This window comes from Triturus cristatus, chromosome 1_2, assembly GCF_964204655.1.
Source record: "Triturus cristatus chromosome 1_2, aTriCri1.1, whole genome shotgun sequence".
NCBI classification, from domain to species: domain Eukaryota; kingdom Metazoa; phylum Chordata; class Amphibia; order Caudata; family Salamandridae; genus Triturus; species Triturus cristatus.
Window position 1 is genome coordinate 1,043,795,058 of NC_140580.1, and position 18,228 is coordinate 1,043,813,285.

The 18,228-nt window shown below is 48.3% G+C and overlaps 1 long non-coding RNA gene across 1 annotated transcript in view; it reads left to right on the top strand.

Moving 5' to 3' along the window:
* The window catches only part of LOC146868626 (uncharacterized), a 101,691-nt gene extending 84,017 nt beyond the window's left edge, over window positions 1-17,674 (top strand). The window contains exons 2-3 of the long non-coding RNA XR_014966323.1: window positions 16,521-16,769; window positions 17,139-17,674. This is a non-coding gene — a long non-coding RNA (uncharacterized LOC146868626). The remainder of the gene's footprint in view (window positions 1-16,520; window positions 16,770-17,138) is intronic.
* The last annotated feature ends 554 nt before the right edge of the window (window positions 17,675-18,228 follow it).

Consider the following 18,228-nt stretch of genomic DNA (forward strand, 5'->3'; position numbering starts at 1 on the left):
AACTAGAGACCCCCATTTCTAGCAGCACATCTCCAATCCATGGCAAGATAATAGGAAGTGGGGCTTGGAAAAAATGGGGGATGTGCTTTCTTTTCCTTGCAGGAGGTCACAGAGTTGATGTGTCCAAAGTAAGTGCAGTCATAAAATCCTACTCAGTATCAAGCTCAATTCCTACTCTGTCCCTACCTCTGGACGATCAGATGTGGTTGCTTTTGATTTTCCTGTGAAGATGATTCCATTGGCTCTTTGAACCATTTTTCGATTCACTGCTCTCAACCATGACTAGAGTCACTGCAGCTCTGAGACACATCTGCTTTGGTTATGGTAGTGGTGCTGTGGTTTTCGATCAAGGGCTATTCCTCTTCCCAATTTCTTCCTGTCCATTGAAGGGTGCAGTACGTGTGCAGCATTGAACGAAAATGGATTGGGGCTTGCTCCTCCTGGTGGCATTGGTAACAGACTTCTTTTTCTCCTCACTGGCTACTTTCTTAACAGGAACTTCCATCTTTGAGGTAATTTTCATTACTTCTTTTATGGTATAGCAGCATGAGCATAAGCACTTAGACCTGACAACAATTGTGATTATTTGTTTAGATGGGTTCTCACCCATCTCAAATAATACAGCAATCGCTTACACACCTCTTTCCATTTCCAGTCCACAGGCATACGCCTTTATGAGTCCTCTTACTTCCCATAGAAGTAGATAGGCTTTATTCCTTCTTTTTCATGTTGATGTGGAGACTTACAAATTGATTTCTTCTTCCAAAAAGAGACAGACCTGTTGAACAAGAAAATAAAAATAATTTTAGTCTTAGTCCAGGTAAACAGAGAAGGTTCATGAGAATCAAGAGATGCTGGCATGCAAATTACTGCAATGGTAACCAAGTAACACTCCTAGCATTCACACTGAATCAAATATTAACCCAAGCATGCGATACCAAATTTACCTAAGCTTAGCCCATCACATCCATCACACAAATAAACATTTGGCATTTACGGATGCACGTTACCTGTTCCAAGCATGGTGTCCTCAGAATCACCCTTTTTCCCTTGAAAGCGACATGCATAAGCTGTGTAATGCAGCCCGTATCATCTTTGTTTACAGCTGAGAATGGGAATGCAGAGTTACGCTTGAGAGGTAGACCATTTTTCGGGAAAAGGTCAGGAGGCATCCATGGCTGACTTGGATACCATTGATTACTCACTACAAAGCCTGTGCTTGACTTTCAGGTTGAATTTGTTTTCTTTCTTTGTCACAACTCACCACCAGGCTAAATGGCTGAATTCTCTTTGATTGTTTATCTGTGTAAGCACACTTATCCATTTAAGTTAATTTACATTAGCTGCACACAAAATCTAAAAATAGAAATGTTTTTTCCATTTCTGTTCTTTTTTCATACAGGTCATTTCTATTGTAAAATGTATTCTTTTTTCATCTGGAAAGTACAGTTCATCCTTAAATTCAGGTGGGCCATCTGGAGGATGATCACTTGTCACAATTGTGATGTCCGATGAACATCCCTTTATCATGTTTGTGTCTTTAAGAGCCTATATCTGGGTATGAAATATTTATTTTATTTAATCATTGTCAGTCTCTCCATGTTTTGAGGAGAGAGACAGGTGCTTCTGACTGTGACAATTGCCCCAGATACATTAAAAAACTCTCCGAAGATACACTCGCTACAGGACCTGACAGATACTTTATTGCCAACCTACTGAGCTCTGGTCACAGTTCCTAATTCCCTTGCCAATAGATCAATGGGTCTTGATCCAGTTGGAACACTGCTGGATCATCAAAATAATCCTGTACCATCTTCCTAAGGGTGACGGTGGTTGGTACTTGTTGTTTTGGTGTTGCCTGTGTCGGCAAGGATGATTTTAGTCCTACTATATTCATAAACCAACCCACTTCAAATGCTGAAAATTAAGTTGTTGATGCCGTAAGTTTAGTAGCAGGCGATGGAGCTGTGACTGGTAGGTGTTGCCGCTACAGTTGCAACATTCTTCTCAATTTGGATCAACACCACACTCTCCGAACGTTGAAGTCCTCGAAGTTGCAATCATTCATCTTCTAGACCACTCTCTTATCTGGCAAGCCAGTTCTGTGGATCGCGACACCCACTGTTGAAAAGGAAATGAAAATAGACATTGCTTTTTGAACCATGGATCCAGTATTGTGGCACTGGTGTACTCTTTGGAAGACACGATCTCTTTTTGCAGCCTTTGATTTGTGTTCAGATGAAGTATTAATCTGCTGACCAAAGCATCTGCTTCTTCATTGACATTGGAAAATGTTTGTTCCACATTTTGCAAATGTCCCTGCAACATGTTCAATAATGGCTCATGGTACTGTTCTCCAAGTTGTCTTCCTATTTCAAAACCACAAAGCACTAGAATCAGGCACTCCACTAGTCACCATTTGAGAAACTCCATCTTCATGGTTTTGGCAGTTGAACCCCCTCTCTTTTGTAGTACTTAATCATGAAACCGGTACTGCTAAAATAGGCACTGGGGGTGAATGTTTGGCATTGTTCAGCATTCGTCCATCAATTGTTTTTTTTGCATCTTTTTTCAAGTAGTCATTGCAACATGTAGAAGGCTGAGTTTCAACAGGTTGGATTTTACAGGAACTCTATTAGTTTGCTGAGTGATCATCAACTGCTTCAATACTTTGAAAGTATAACTGAAATGTGTCCAAAACCGTTGATAGGGTACCAGTATGTTGTTGACCAATGCTTCCTTTTTAGGAAGTTCTGCACAATTATGTTGATGCAGTATACTGAACATTGGACTCTAAAGTATCCTCCAACACCCAGGGTGTTGAAACTATCACTGCCATGGTCAATGGCAACAGATCCAGTGCTGGGACCTCTGGGTTGAATCATTTGCAGACTTTGGTGTTAAATGTTTCTGAGAGGTTGATGAATAAACATCCACTGGCTCAACAAAATGCTGGTCACTCACCACACGGCATGGTCCAGCAAGGAAGGAGGCATGGAGAACAAAGCCAAAATGGCCACCTTTCACACATAGACACACACACAGGGTCCACAAAATGGCCGTCATCAAATAGAGGCATGGAAAACAAAGGGAACATGGCTTCCCCTGCCATGGCTGGAGTCTGGTCTTCCCTTCCATCAACAAAAACTTGTAAGATTGCAGGGAAAGGATTGCCTGAATATACACCAATAATGTACCTGGGCCTATCCAAGGGCCTAGTATGTCATGAGAAAAAAGCAACAATCAACAGAACAGCAAAATGTAAACAATGAGAAGCATTTGAAATAAACTTTACAAATACCCCAAACTCAAACAGCATAAGGCAACATTTACCGATGCAAAATACTTTTAAAAGTTGAAGAAAAACAATGAACTATCTCACGTAAACACAAGCACACGCAAAAAATAATGGTCAAGCGCCTGAGGAAGAACAACCGAAAATATCTAGATACATGGGCTTGGACTCCTGGAGCCATTCCAACCCTAATGACCATCGGGCACATGCTGACCTTGAAATATATGTGCCAGTTCCATCCCCAAGTAACCATCCCAAAAAGGCCCCTCAGAGTCAAAGGTACGCAGACTTCCTTGAGCCCCTAGTATATGGCCTTCAATATGGAATGCAAAGATGTAGCTGTTCCCCTAGCACCCAGATGTGAATTGTGTGAATTGGAGACAGGCCGATAGGCACACAGAGCCACGAGCATCGAAATGCCCACTTTCCCAAAAGTGACATTTCCACACATGTGATGTCACATCCACTCGCACTACCGGGGAGGATTTGCCATTGCAAACTCATTGATATCAAACACAATGCTGCTACTATTTTGCCCAAAGGAAATACTGCTCAATAGCCTTTCACTACATTCCCCCATGCTAATCCAATGCAAGAAGCAGGCCCCGTCATAGCAAACACACCACTCGGTGCAATTCATGACCCTTTGCATGTGACGCACACACGCACATGCCCTACCTCTTCCCATCACCACACTTTGTCACCTGTAGAGCCTTGGCATGTAGCTTTTTAAATGCCAACTCAAGTAACAGTAACCTGTGCACACAGGCCCCACCTGGGCAAACCTGTGGTACAATCGATGAGCTACCTCTGTAGATACACAACCCGTGCTGCAGGCCCATGGAGGAACATTAAAAATACATGCCATGGGTATATGTCTTATCCCTAGACAAGGGACTTACATCTAACTTGAATAAGCCAATCATGTATATGACGAGCACAGAGCTTTGACACTGAATGGCAGGGCCACTCGCGCTCAGTCCTAAGGATAGCATCCAGTTTATCAGAAAACAGTGAAGGAGAAATGCAAAAAGTCAAAGGAAAGCACCCTAGAAAGGACTATTTCCAAGATGTTTCCATGCTTGCGTGCGAGGATTTGCCCCTTAACGGACATCTTGTTTACATGAGGTGGTGTAATGGCATAATCTCATACATTAGGTGACATTTTCACAGCAGGAAATTTCCGAGATTACACCAAAATACTCCTGGGCCTATGTATAAAGTCTGAGAGTGACATGTACGATTTCCCTATGCAATACATAATACAGCATTGCTGAAAAATGCAGTAACTCATGCAGAAGAACAATTTAGGTACTACCCCCTACTGTGCCACACGTTTTACAAAATGAATGTGCAATGCTCATGCTGGAACTGTAGCAACTAATACACCAAGAGGCGAAGAATTTTATTTTGATTGAGACCTTACGACATATTAGCGAATCCTGGTTGCAAATCTGCCATTTTCATGGGATCCTTTATTTACAACACTCTAAAAATAAGGCATACTACAGTAATCAATTGTCAACCCATAAGTGAGTTATGTGATGTGGACACCGCACACATCTTTGAACCATTTTTTACCATCCAGGGATGTGCAGAAAGCCTAAACAAAGGAGATTTTCTGTATGCAGACGAGGAATCTACACATATTTTGTTTGCTTGCAGAGCACAAATGTTTTTTTTTGTTTCACCCAAATTCACCCCACAGTTTAACAAAAAACATAAAAATGAAACAATTTAAAAGTCTGATTTCACTAATTCACTTTTCGACTATTTTTTATTTTTTTTAACAGCTCCAGAGCAGTCCACACCATGGTATTACAACAGGATGTAGTGCTAAACACATAGGGGCAGATTTACAAGCTCCTGGCGCCGCCGGTGCATCACGTTGCGTGACGCACCGGTGGCGCAGCCTGCTAAGTGACATTTACATGCACAGGTAAAGTCACCCTGCGTGACTTAACCTGTGCTTGTAAATATCGCCCCTGGTCACGCAACACTTTGGGTGTTAGAGGCGTGACATGAGTGTTGCTGTGGGTGTTACCATGCAACACTCATGTCCACTGATACATTTCCACATTTGTGAGAAATTGTAAATCTGGAAATGCGTCAGAATAGGTGGCGTAGTGAGGTGCAACGAGGCAAACGTTTTAATTTCTCCTCGTTTTTTTTTTTCCTCTTTCAATGCGTGCTGCATTCTACAGCACACATTGGAAGAGGAAATCATGTCAATTGATTGTTTTTGAGCAGGAAGGGGCACCTTCCTGCACAATAACAATCTCCCCACGACGCAGATATCCTTGCACCATGGTGCAAGGGGGCCTGCGCTGGCGCATGGCAGCAGTTTGTGCGCCAGGGCAGGGGGAAGCACAGAGATGCGACATATCATTGTAAATACGTCGCATCCCTGTGCATCGAAACTAACAAGCGCTGCTTTGCAAAATGACTTGCGGCACCGCGCTGTTTTAGTTTCTTGTAGATCTGCCCCTAAAAGAGCATGTGATGACGTCAATGTTGACACTTCCAGGCTTCGAGCCTTCAGAATCATGAGAAATTGCCTCACTTGTTGAATCCTTCCATTACAAAACCTAGAGTACTCTTGCGCCGCAGAAGCGGACATTTTGATGGATGTCGCGCCTGGACTCCATTTTATTGCCCTGTGAAACATTGTGCGTAAACAAATCTGATTCGCGACTCCTTGTTGAAACACCAGCAAACAGACAGGAGAACACCAGCCCCGGGCAGTCAGGGCGCTAGGAGTTAAGAGCAGAACGACGCTGCAGACAGCACTGCGTCCACGCAGGAGAGATTTATAAACTCTCTCTGTCTGAGTTATGATGATAAATACGTTGAGGTCATGCTATTTGTGAGACAAATGCAGTGTCTTTGAACTACAGACTGTAATGCACAATTCATTAGCTGCTGGCAATGCTCCCCATTAAACCACTTAACTGGAGCCATCGTCTTCACATTTAAAATATGAAATGCTAAGTGGGCAGGATTGAAAGCTGAATGTGCTCGCCACCCCACCACTCTCCTGAGCCGTGATACGTGGACTCTTCTAGGGCCCCAGACTGACCTCAAGGCCAGGGTGAAGGATAACATGTCACCACTGCTGATGTCCATACTTGCCAATATCGAAAAGACCACATGCACACAGCTCAGTAGCAACTAAAGGTGGGCGCAGTGCTACGCTCCGGCCGTGGAGTGTGCGTAGCTTTGCCTACTTCGCGATCCGCGAAGTAGGCGTAGGGCAGGCAGGCTACGCACACCCACGGCGGAGCGAGTTGCCCGCCACCCGCCTCCCTCCCGCCCACTTTTAAAATGTAGTAAGAATGATCCTAAACTTTTAAAAAACAACCTTAAAGTAATTTAAATAACTTACCTGAGCTGCGGGGTCCCGGGGTTCCCTCTTCCTTCTCTCGCCGACTTCTTCCTCACAAATGCAGCTCAGGTAAGTTATTTAAATTACTTTAAGGTTGTTTTTTAAAAGTTTAGGATCATTCTTACTACATTTTAAAAGCGGGCGGGAGGGAGGCGGGTGGTGCGTAGTGGGGCTACGCGGAGTGTGCGAGTGTGCGTAGATTTGACCCCACTTCGTGATGCACCGCGTAGCCCCACTACGCCCAGGGTTAGTAACAACTACCTCTAAGATAGACAGGAATCAAGTGAACTAGCAAAAATTCAGCAACTAACTTAAAAGTAGAGGTGTACAAAGTTATTTCGGCAAGCAAATATTTGTAAACTTAAATTTTTCACTTGGCCAAGATTTCTAAGTTTTCCTTTACCTTCACATGATCAAAATTTTTCTTACCCTTTGTTAAAAGAAAATGGCAGCAGAATGAAATAACACTCACTTTAATCCAATTCAACCAGGGGGAAAATATATGCATAATATGTCGTCATAAGTTCAGTTTTCCCAAAGCTGTTTCATGTGCTATATCAAAATTTACCATTTGCAGGTTTTTCAATGGATAAGTGGCATTGTGCAGAAGAACACTAGGGGCCTATTTACAAGTCTTTTTTTTTTTTTAAACTTTGTTTATTGAAAGTTTTATGTCATGACAATACATACATACAAAATCAAAGGGACATCCATAAGCAGGGTCAGGTGACAGTGCAAGTCTCATATCGCATTAACGTCAGATCCATTGTAGTCGCAGGGAACAATTGAGCAATCGTGTACCATAGAGTAAGTTTTGACAACCTGTATACAGAGCACACATTATAAACACCTGGCAGGGGCGTAAGGGTCCCTTCAAGCAGAGGCAAGCCATGCGCTACCCAACCCCCGCAGTGCGCCCTCGGTCAAACGGGCTCGTATAACATACACTCACAGACAGTACTCGCGCCCTGGAGCATCTTGATGGAAAGGCCCTGAGGGGCCGCCAGAGCCGCAACCCACCTCCCACATGTCCACAGTAGCACACAGCCTCCCCTATGTAGGATTTCCATCAGTGAGGGTAGGGTCCGGGCCAGCATCGGTCAGGGAAGGGGCGTCTGTTGTCAGAGCCTCCGGATACTGCAATAAGTAATTTTGTAATGGTCCCCAGATATCGGCGGGGCGGGACCGGTCAGGGAGCAGTTCGGAGTATGTCAGTACTTGCTCCTGGCAGTACACCAGGTCCCTGAGCCATTCCTTAAATTTCGGAGCCCGTCCCCGTCCCCACCGACAAGCTACGCGTCGCTTCGCCAGCAGTAACGCCGTCGTAACGAATTTGCGACTCACCCGTGGGATAGGCTTGGTGTATCCCAGTAGCGCCTGTATGGGGTCCGGTGCGAAGGGCAGCTCTATCATTTGTGAAATGGCGGAGCACACCTGCGTCCAGTAGTTCTGGATAGTGGGGCATATCCAGGACAGATGTAGGAAGTCTGCCTGGGGGGCATGGCATCTCTCACAGTTGTCCGAGTCCTGGAGCTGAAATCTGTATTTGGTGGCCGGGGTGCAGTAGAGACGGTTCAGGAATTTAAAATGTATAATGCGGTGTCTACTGCTCGCCGAGATCTGTGCCGTCTGCAAACAGCAGTAGGTCCACCTGTCATCCCCGAGGTCCAGCCCCAGCTCTCGCTCCCATTCCCCACGTGCCCGGGATACGTCAGGTGTAGCATCAGAGCGGACTGCATGATATAGTATCGAAACTAAATGAGAGGGCGAAGTGGCCTGAAGGACCCCGTGCAAGGGAGCCATGGTGTCAGGCTCAGACGGGAAATCTGGCAAGATGGTCTTCATGCCGTGCCGCAGTCTAAGGTAGGTGAAAAGCTCCAGGGGGGTTGGCGTGTGACCGTCAAAGAAGCTACCCTGGTCACGAAAGGTCCCGTCCGAAAACAGATCACCCGATCTATGGAAGCCCAGCTTGCGGAGCAAATCCTGAAACAGTTTCTCTTGGAGAAGAGGAAGCTGTGAGTGATAAGAAAGCGGGAGAAGAGGGGAGTACAGGAGCGGACTTCCCACTCGCTTCGACAGTTCCAGCCAAGCCCTCACCGTGCCCTGCAGAGCATTATAGTTGGCAGTGGAGTACGGGAGCACACTGTGCAGTAGGCCAGACAGGGGCAGGGGCGCTGCTAGCCAGTCCTCCGCTGCGAGCTGGGGCATAAAAGCGATCGGGTGGAACCAGTAGTAAGCATAGTGCGCTTGAGCGCAGAGATAGTACAGTTCCAGGTCCGGTATATCGAATCCGCCGCACGAGTATGGAGAAGTCATCATAGCCCACCTCAAGCGGGGCCTCTTCCCACCCCATACCAAACGTATCAATTCAGATCTCAAACGAGTAAAGAAGTGCCTGCTCGGGGGAAAAGGAATATTCATGAACAAGTATAAGAGCCGAGGAAGCACCACCATCTTAATCAGGGCTGCTCGTCCAGCCATCGACAGGGGGAGCGCAATCCAGCGGTCGACACAAGAGGAGATGTGCAGCAACGTCGTGCCGTAGTTCATCCGCATAAGCTCCTCCCTGTCTCGGGAGATCCTAATGCCTAGGTACTTGACATCGGACTCACTCCATTCTATGGGGTAGTCGAGCGGGAAGGTCTGGGAACCATCAGTAAGATGGAAAATCTGAGACTTCGACCAATTGATTTGTACTCCCGACATTTCCCCATATCTCAAGAATTCCCGGAGGAGAGGGTTCAAGTTATTTTGTGGGTCCCGCACGTACAGAGTGATATCGTCTGCATACATCGACAGCAATATCTGTCTCTGCTCACAGAACAGCGCGCGGTCTTGATGGTGCTGTCGGAGTCGCGAGGCTAGAGGCTCGAGCGCCAGTGCGAATAAGAGTGGGGAGAGTGGACACCCCTGTCTGGTCCCTCGTGCAATTCCGAAGGGTGCGGACACCCTGCCATTGACCAGGACCCTGGCGCACGGACCTCCATAGAGAATAGCTATCCAGCCCAGGAACACCAGGGGAAAACCCATGTGAGTCAGTGCAGCCACCAGATAATCCCATTCCAAGGAATCAAACGCTTTCGTAGCATCTAAGAATACCGCCACCATCTGTAGGCTGGGATCCACATTCTGCAAGGTCGCAAACAGTGTACGCAAGTTATGCGACGTCGCCCTTCCGGGTATGAAGCCCGATTGATCCGGGAGCACCAGTCCCGCCATGAGGAGCGACAAGCGATTAGCCAGGGTCTTAGCAAGGATCTTTGCATCGCAGTTAAGGAGGGACAGGGGCCGATACGAGTCTGGGGACGTCGCCGGCTTGCCCGGCTTTAAGAGGGAGGTAATCAGTGCCTCTCTCATGGAGGGGGGGAGCTTCCCCAGGGTGTGAGCCTCGTCAAACACCTCTTTCAAAATCGGGGCAAGGATATCAATGTAGGACTTGTAGAACTCTATCGGGAGGCCATCAAGGCCCGGGGCCTTCCCCGAGGCCATCTGCATTATGGCCTCCCGAATTTCGTCAACCCCCAGAGGAGCCATGAGGAACCGGCGCTGTCTATCAGAAAGCCATCCTAGTGTGATGTCCTCAAAATATCTGTCCAGTTCCGGCTTGTGCGCATGGGTAGAGGAGTACAATGCAGTGTAGTGGGCAACAAACGTTTGCAATATAGACTGGGTGTCCCTGTGGAGCGCCCCCGAAGATCCATGGATCTCCAGTACGTGGTTGTTGAAACGGGGCGGTCGTATCGCCCATGCTAGGAATTTACCCGGCCGTTCTCCCTCACCGTACCTACGTGCTTGGAAGTGTTTCCCCCTAAACCGAACCTCCCTGTCCGCGGTGGCTTTATAGTCAGACAGGAGATCACGGAACTTGGCTTGCGCCTCCGCATCAGTGGGGAACCCAGGGGCGGTCTCCAAGGCCCGGAGAGCGATCTCCAGTTTGCTAAGGCTCTTACGGAGGTCCCTGAGGACTCCCACCCCCTTCGAAATGCACAGTCCCCTGATGGTAGCCTTAAAGGCCTCCCAGACTACAGCGACACTATCCACCGTCCCACCATTGCGCTGAAAGAAGCTCTCGGTTTCCTGTGCAATCTCCGAGCGAAAGACCTCATCCAGCAGGGCAGTAGGTTGCAATCTCCAGGACATCGGAGAGCCAGCAAGATCAACCAGCTCCATACCCATCAGTACCGGGGCATGGTCGGAATACGTGCGTGCCAGGTGTTCCACCCTACAGACCGTGGGAGCAAGGCCTGGGGAGATCAAGAAATAATCCAATCTTGCCCATGTGGCGTGTGCGGCCGACCAGTGCGTGCCCTCCATTGTCGCCGGGTGCCTAGAGCGCCATGCATCCAACAGATGGCGCTCAGTAAGAAGGTCATGAACATATGCCTGTGAGCGAGAGTAGTGTTGAGGGCTGGGGTTTGCCCTGTCCCTCATGGGATCAATAGCAACATTGAAGTCTCCTCCCCAAATCAGGTGAGTGGAGCCTATGTCCAGGATCTCCCCCCAGAGCGCCCGAAGGCACTGCGGATCATCCGAGTTGGGGCCATAATAACACGCCAGTGTGAGCGTGTCCATACCAATGCGACCCCAGATAATACAATACCTGCCCTCCCTATCAGTCAGTTCACCCAGGCACACAAAGGGGGTATGTTTCTTAATAAGAATTGCGACTCCCCGAGAGTAGGTGGAATAAGAGGAGAAGGAACGGTGCATGGCCCACCTAGATGCAAACAGTGACGGCCTGGACGGGTCCAGGTGCGTCTCCTGTAGGAAGGCCACATTAATGTGATGTCTATCTAGGTACGCCAGGATCTGTCTACGCTTTCTGGGGTCCCCCAACCCCCGCACATTCCAGGTCAGAAAATTAAGCTGCCCAGTAAAGTCCCTGCGTGTCTGTGGATCACCCATAAGGATTAACAGTGCTCAGAATCAGTAAGCCAATGTCACCACCGCCCCTAAAAGGATGCAGAAGAAATAATGCAAACACTTCAACACACCAATTAACACTAACAAACCGCAAAGAAAAATTCCCACCCCCCCCTCCGCCCTCCACCCACAGCAGCATCCCAATCATGCCATCTGGACAGTCCCCATCCTCCCCACCCCAAAACCAACCCTTTCTATGGCCAACACCATTAGGGATTAACATTTAAACAGGAAAACAATGGGGTAATACCCTTCGGAGGTCAGTCTAGGTGGATACACCGTGTCTCCGCGATCCACAGGACTGCGCCCGGCCAGGGACCGAGCCCACTCCAGGGACAGGGAGTGCCCAGCGAGGTGATATGTCCTGAGAGTCAGGTGCGCGGTAAAAGGAGGTAGGGCCCCGGTGACATCCCCCCACCCACAGCGCAGCCAGGTCTTTAAGTCCCCATATCATGGTCCGTGGCAGCATACATCTGCATCAGCTTACCAACTGTCAATCATCCGCCACAGAAGCATCAGGTCAACGATCCTGCGTTGTCACTCCGCGGCCGGCGAGGCCGGGCCATCCATATCTCGCCTCTTGACCCGCTTCAAAAATTCCTCAGCTTGCTGGGGTTTAGTGCAGAAAATTTGCTTCCCCTGGTGGGTGATGCGTAGTCGAGCAGGGTAGAGCAACGCATAGTCAATTTGAGCAGCTCGCAATTTTTGTTTAACCTGGATGAATTTTTTCCGCTCCTCCTGGACCACTGGAGTGAAGTCTGGGAATATAGTAAAGGTAACGCCGTCATACGAGAGGGACTTCTTCTCCCTCGCCACTCGGAGCGCCGCATCCCGGTCCCGGAAATTTAACAAACGGGCGATGATAGGGCGGGGGGGGGCCCCCGGCGGTGGCCTCGGAGCCAGCGATCTGTGCGCCCTTTCAACAATGAACTGCTGGGAGAGGGAGTCAGTCCCCACCACCGCGCGCAGTAGGCCCTCCACATAGTCCTCCATCTTGCCTGTGTGGGTCGACTCCGGTATGCCAAGTAGGCGAACATTGTTCCTCCTGCTGCGCGCCTCTAATTCCTCATTCTTGGCCGCTATCACGAGAAGGACTTTGTCCATGCGCGCTACGGTGTCCGATAGTTGTGTCGTGCGGTCTTCGGTATCTGAGACACGCCGCTCCGTTTCTGAGATTCGCTCTCCATGACTGTCCACCTTGTGCACTATTGAGTCCATACGGGACTGCATGGAGTCCATTTTGTCCACTATGGTCGCCAGGCTCTGCCGCATATCCAGCAGGATGGATTTGACGTCGTCGCCAGCCTGGGCGTCCACTGGTGCCGAGCCCCCCGCGCCGGCTTCCGGTTGGGACCGGGTGGTCTTTTTCGACTCGAAGGTGAGGCGAGGTTGGCGGCTGTCCGGTTTCCCCATGGCGACACCAACGGACAGACCCCAGTAAAGGTAAGGATATAGTCGGGATGGCCGGGTCACGAGGGAACCAAGGGGGGAACGCAGCTCCGCAGAGGCAGAAGCGCCCCAGCTATCCGGGCTCACGCGCCCCGTGATCTCCTCACGAGCACCTGTCAACCCCCTCCAACGGGGGTGAGACCACGCAGCAGGGACGGGTCCAGTGCCCAGTGCTGCGCTCGATCACCCGGGGCCACAACTCCCTCCGACAGTAGGCAGCAGGATCTCCTTCACTCCGGGCCACCAATCGTCTCGAGCCAGACAGGGGGGGGCAGAGGGGCCCGAACCGGGACCCCCAGGTACTCACTCGTAGCAGCCTTAGCTCCCCAAAGGAAACCAGGTCGATGAGGGAAGCAGGATCCAGCGCCTCCAGGCCAATGGCGAGCGCTGCAGGTTCGCTGCTGCCTCGGCGCGCTCCCAGACGTAGGCCTCCCGGTTTGGAACGCCGAGCCGGTCCCAGGCTCCCGCCGCCAGCGAAGCCGGTCTCACCGGGCCCCAAACTCTCTCATCCAGCGGGGGAGCAGAGGGGCCACAGCGGGGGTGGATGGGTCCCCACAGCGCCCAGGCAGGCTGTGCAGCGCCGCGTTTCCGCAACGCCCAGGAACGGCCGGGGGGGACGATCGCCGTGGTCGCCGCGGTCGTTTGCAGCACTCCCCGTCAAGGCATGCGCCCTCCACCAGCCCCCAGCGCAACCGCCGCCGCGGTAGAAGGGTCAGGCCAGGGCAAAGGCAGCAGAAGGTCCTCCGCGGCCGTAGTGCAGTGAGGCCCTCCGATCGCGTGTGCAGCACCGCCCTCGCGTGGCGGCCGTCCCCCAGTCACCGCACCAGGCGATAGCGCACGCCAGCCGGCGCGGTCAGCAGCAGCTCTTCAGTCCGGTCTCGCCGCGGTACTCAGGGCAAGGCAAAGCCCCGGCAGCGGCAGCGGAGTGCGGGACCCCACCAGGGCTCGTTTTGGCAGCGATTCGCCACTCTCAGGCAGGATTTTTAACAGGATTTTGCCGCTGGGCTGCGGGAGCTTCACCCACAGGCAGCCATTCCGCTGTGCGCCACCTAGCGCCTCCGCCTATTTACAAGTCTGGCAGTCTATGGACCGCCAGATTTGTGGGGGCGCGGCGATGGCGGTTCTCTGCTGGCCCTATTCCAATTAGGGAGGTTGTCCGCCATTGCTCTGCCGCAGCCACCAGGGAACTGTAGCAGTGATGCGGTGGTCAGGAGGCCACAATATGCTTGGTGGGACCGCTGCGGTCCCAACAAGCATATTACAGGTTTCCTCTCCGCTATGGTTTTCATGGTGGATTTTTCTTCATGAAAACTGAGGCAGAGAAGAAACAAAGGAGGCCGTACAGGCCCCCCTTGTGTCCCTGTGCCATAGGGTGCATGCAGGGGGCAGAATATGTGCCCCCTGTGAGCATGCACCCCAGTTTCTGTACGGCATGGACTTTTCAGTCCAAGCCGTGCAGGAACTGTTTTTGGAGCTCTCAGGGCAGTGCCCATTTTCAAGGCACCACCACGGGAACTTAAAATAGCCCCCAGACACAAGAATCACTTGTAATCTGGCAGGCGGCCAGACCATGAGATTGGTGGTACGGTGGCGGGGTAGACCTGGTGCCGTACTGCCACACTCGTAATCAGGCCCCAAGGGACTCATTTGAATTTGTCAGAGCAGAGACCCAGTAAACTCACAGTTGTTGCTCTCTTGGGGTCTCCACCGGGTCTGATGAAGTAGTGCAATCATAGGTGGCAGCTTATCTGCCACATTGCTGCCACCTTTAGAGCATCCGGAAGTGCCCTGTCCTGCAATGCAGATTTTCCATGTCTGGGTCCACCGCGTTAAGCACGGCAGAACCAGAATGAGAAAATCAACCATGGCCTCCACGCGAAAGGAGAAACATCACTGAATGTCAGAGTTATTGTTTTTTAATATTTCAGAAGCAGCTTCCCACTTTCTGTGTTTTTTTTTCAGAATTAGCCAAATAAAGTTATTAGCTACAACTTCAAGGCGACCCTCCCGTTATTCAGCATTGATGAAAGTGCTTCCCCCTGACAAATTGAAAACTTTGCATTCATCATGGAGTTGCAAAGATTTCCATCGAACTTTATGAAGGTTACAAAAAAGAAACGTTGCACATCTGTACTGAAATCTGCGCATTTCAAGCATGTCTTATACCAGTCCAATGAAGCATGAAACAATAGACACAGAAATCCCCATCCCACCACTGGCATGACACTTAACTCCAACAAAGGCAGGTCCAGTAAAAATGGCCCCCTCTTACCTCCAGTCAGAGTCCCATTCTGTCTCGTGAGATAAGGTTCAAGGTAAAAATTATACAGACTTGGATGAATAGTGGCAAAATAAAAGGGGTGGACAGACCCAAAGTCATCGGAAGAGCCATTCTAAAGACATTTATAACCTGTGTCCTGGTGTAATACAAGGTTTTACCCATTCTGTGTCTAAGGGAAAAAGCGTTGAATCGTAAGGGACCTGGTGTGGAAATTACACTCCCACAATTGAAAGAAGCATTTCCTTTCCTTAGAAGTTTACACCCATAAATGGGCTGGCATATGAAATTTGGGAAATAAACTCACAATGCAAAATTACAACATATCATGCAAAAAAATATCAGCAAAGCTACAGGTGAGTGAAGTCCAGTTTTCCACCACTGAGTTCCATATCCACACAGTTTTTTCCATCAGGTTTGTAAAGGGGATTTCATTTACAGTGGGTGCAATACAAAAACAAATGCCAATTGAGTGCATTATTGTACTAAAAAGAAATCAAACACGTTTAGGTGATAATGATAAACAATTTCACATAAAGGCTCTGTATGTTCACTAGAGTTATACGACTTCATCCACTCATCCTACCACTCAATAAATGTTTTAAGGCTTGTAGATTCGTGCATGTTTGACCTGTGGTGAGTAAAGACAGCACATGACAGATGTGTGCAGTTGTGAACAATATGCTAAGAGAAAGAAGGTGTGATCCAACCAGAAATACCAATCATGAAAGATTTAAGGGACAGACCGTGGTACAAAACACAAAACGGACTCACAAGCCAGCATAGAAATTGTGTGAGTTAACAACAGAAAAACAATGCACCGGCTTAGTCTTTACACTGCTGGTCTGCATTTTTACTGCATTAGCATTCTGTAGTATCCTACTCATGTTCTTGTTATACTTTTACATCCCCTTCTCAGCCAGTGTGTTTGTGTGTGTGCTCACAGAATGTTGGGTGATGATGCGATTGGAATGTTGGGTGCCTGAGAGGTTGGAAGTGACAGTTGAGAATGGGCTGAGCATCATGCTGGCTGCTCCTGGTGGGGTTGCTTTACAGAGCTTTACTACATGCTCTGCATAACGTATCTACCTGCCGTACTGGAACTATCTACATGTAACTATCTTCAATAATGCTTCATGAATTTTATCCTTCCTGCCTGGACCTCGTTACTACATTTATTTGGCGACGAGCTGGTGACGAACCTACCTGATACAAGCGGATTTTAGGGACCTGGCGAACAAATGAGGACCTGAAGATCGAAACAACTACAGAGCCCACCGCAAACCACAGAATCAGGTATCCACAAGAAAGGAAGTACTCCAAACAAGGAACAAGGGAGTTCTACTTTGAAAAACAAAGACGTCTACAAGAAAGAAAAAATGTCCTCACAGAAAAGAAGACAACACGATACAAGTAAAGATGAAGCACTGATGGAGCGGGTAAAATGTTTTCTTTTTATATACCCAATCCATTTATATAAGTTTATATTAAAAGGACTAATAATTAATTCTAATGATTAATAGAGTGATGTGATATTATTAAATCAACCTTATTAACCAAGAGAATACACGTGGGAAAGCATCTGCATGGCTAAAATAATAAGTGAACTAAGTCTGTACGCATATTAAAACGATAAGTGTTGTTTTGGCAGTGTTAATGTGATTTGCGCTTAAATAAACCAGCATTAACGGCTTTGAATGTTGCATATGGTTAGATAAATGCATGCAAATAAGGGAATTAGCAAGGAAATAACACTGTTTTAATCATTTCCATGTATTAATTACGATTTTGTGTTTCTTTGCTTAAAGTTGACCATTCTGGCCTACCTAAAGATGGTCGCCGACTGAAACCTAACTAAAGTACATGACTTCATCATTTTGAGCAATGGAGAAAGACGCCTGCACTGACTTCGTTCGTGTCCTTTTCATGACCCGACAGACCAGGCCCATGAAGACTACCCTGGGCGTGGTGCCAATGTCCCTGAACGTGAAGCAATTGTTGCCAATGTGGATACATGAACTACCTATTTCCAATAGACTGATACTTTCGTGACCTGGGAACCGCCTTTCCCATACACCAAAAGTTGATATTCGTCCCCATGTGAAATTTTGAGAATGTTTCTTAATGTATTGAGACGAATCTGAATTCAGCCAATCAGTGGCCTGGGAATAAAGAAAATGTTACTGATATATGTAAATTGTAGTATTAATATTAGTAGTCTAGAGAGGGAAATTACCCTAGACCGCTAGCTGATCGATGCTACTCTATGCGACACTCCATGCTGCTCTTCGCTAGAGATCCTTATGCTGACGGAAGAAGACGGGACTTTAGGACTTTGATTAACTTTCTGAGGACCAGTTCTGACATAGAGAACGACATTTAGCCAGAATAGGTAAATATGACAAAAGATAATATTGCATTATTAGGATTTAACCTGCATTTTAATTAGATAAAGAAAAATCATTATTTTAAGAACTGTGTCGGGTGATTATTTCTTTGAAATGTTTTTTGAGTAAATCAAGAGTGAAGTGTTTCATCAAATTTACATAACAACTAAATGATCTATTCGACCTCCGGATGGAGGAACTGTTAGGGCAATTCAGAATGTGGTTTCCTCTATCCAAGTGAACAGCTGTAGTTTGGGATTTGATATCCCTCTGTAAGCACGGATAGTTTAAGAGAATGAATGTTGGTGTTATGGGCCCCACCAGCGTGTGATGTGTGTATGTGCGTGTGACTGAGAAATCATTCCATCCGTGGAAGCAGGGGGAGATTTAGTGGTCCGAACTGCACCAGCACTACGCATTTCAGTCCCACCAGTGTCCTCACCAACGGACAGCCCTAGCCCAAGCGTTCAGTGTTTCATATGAATTACTACCTATTGACTCTGTATTTTAC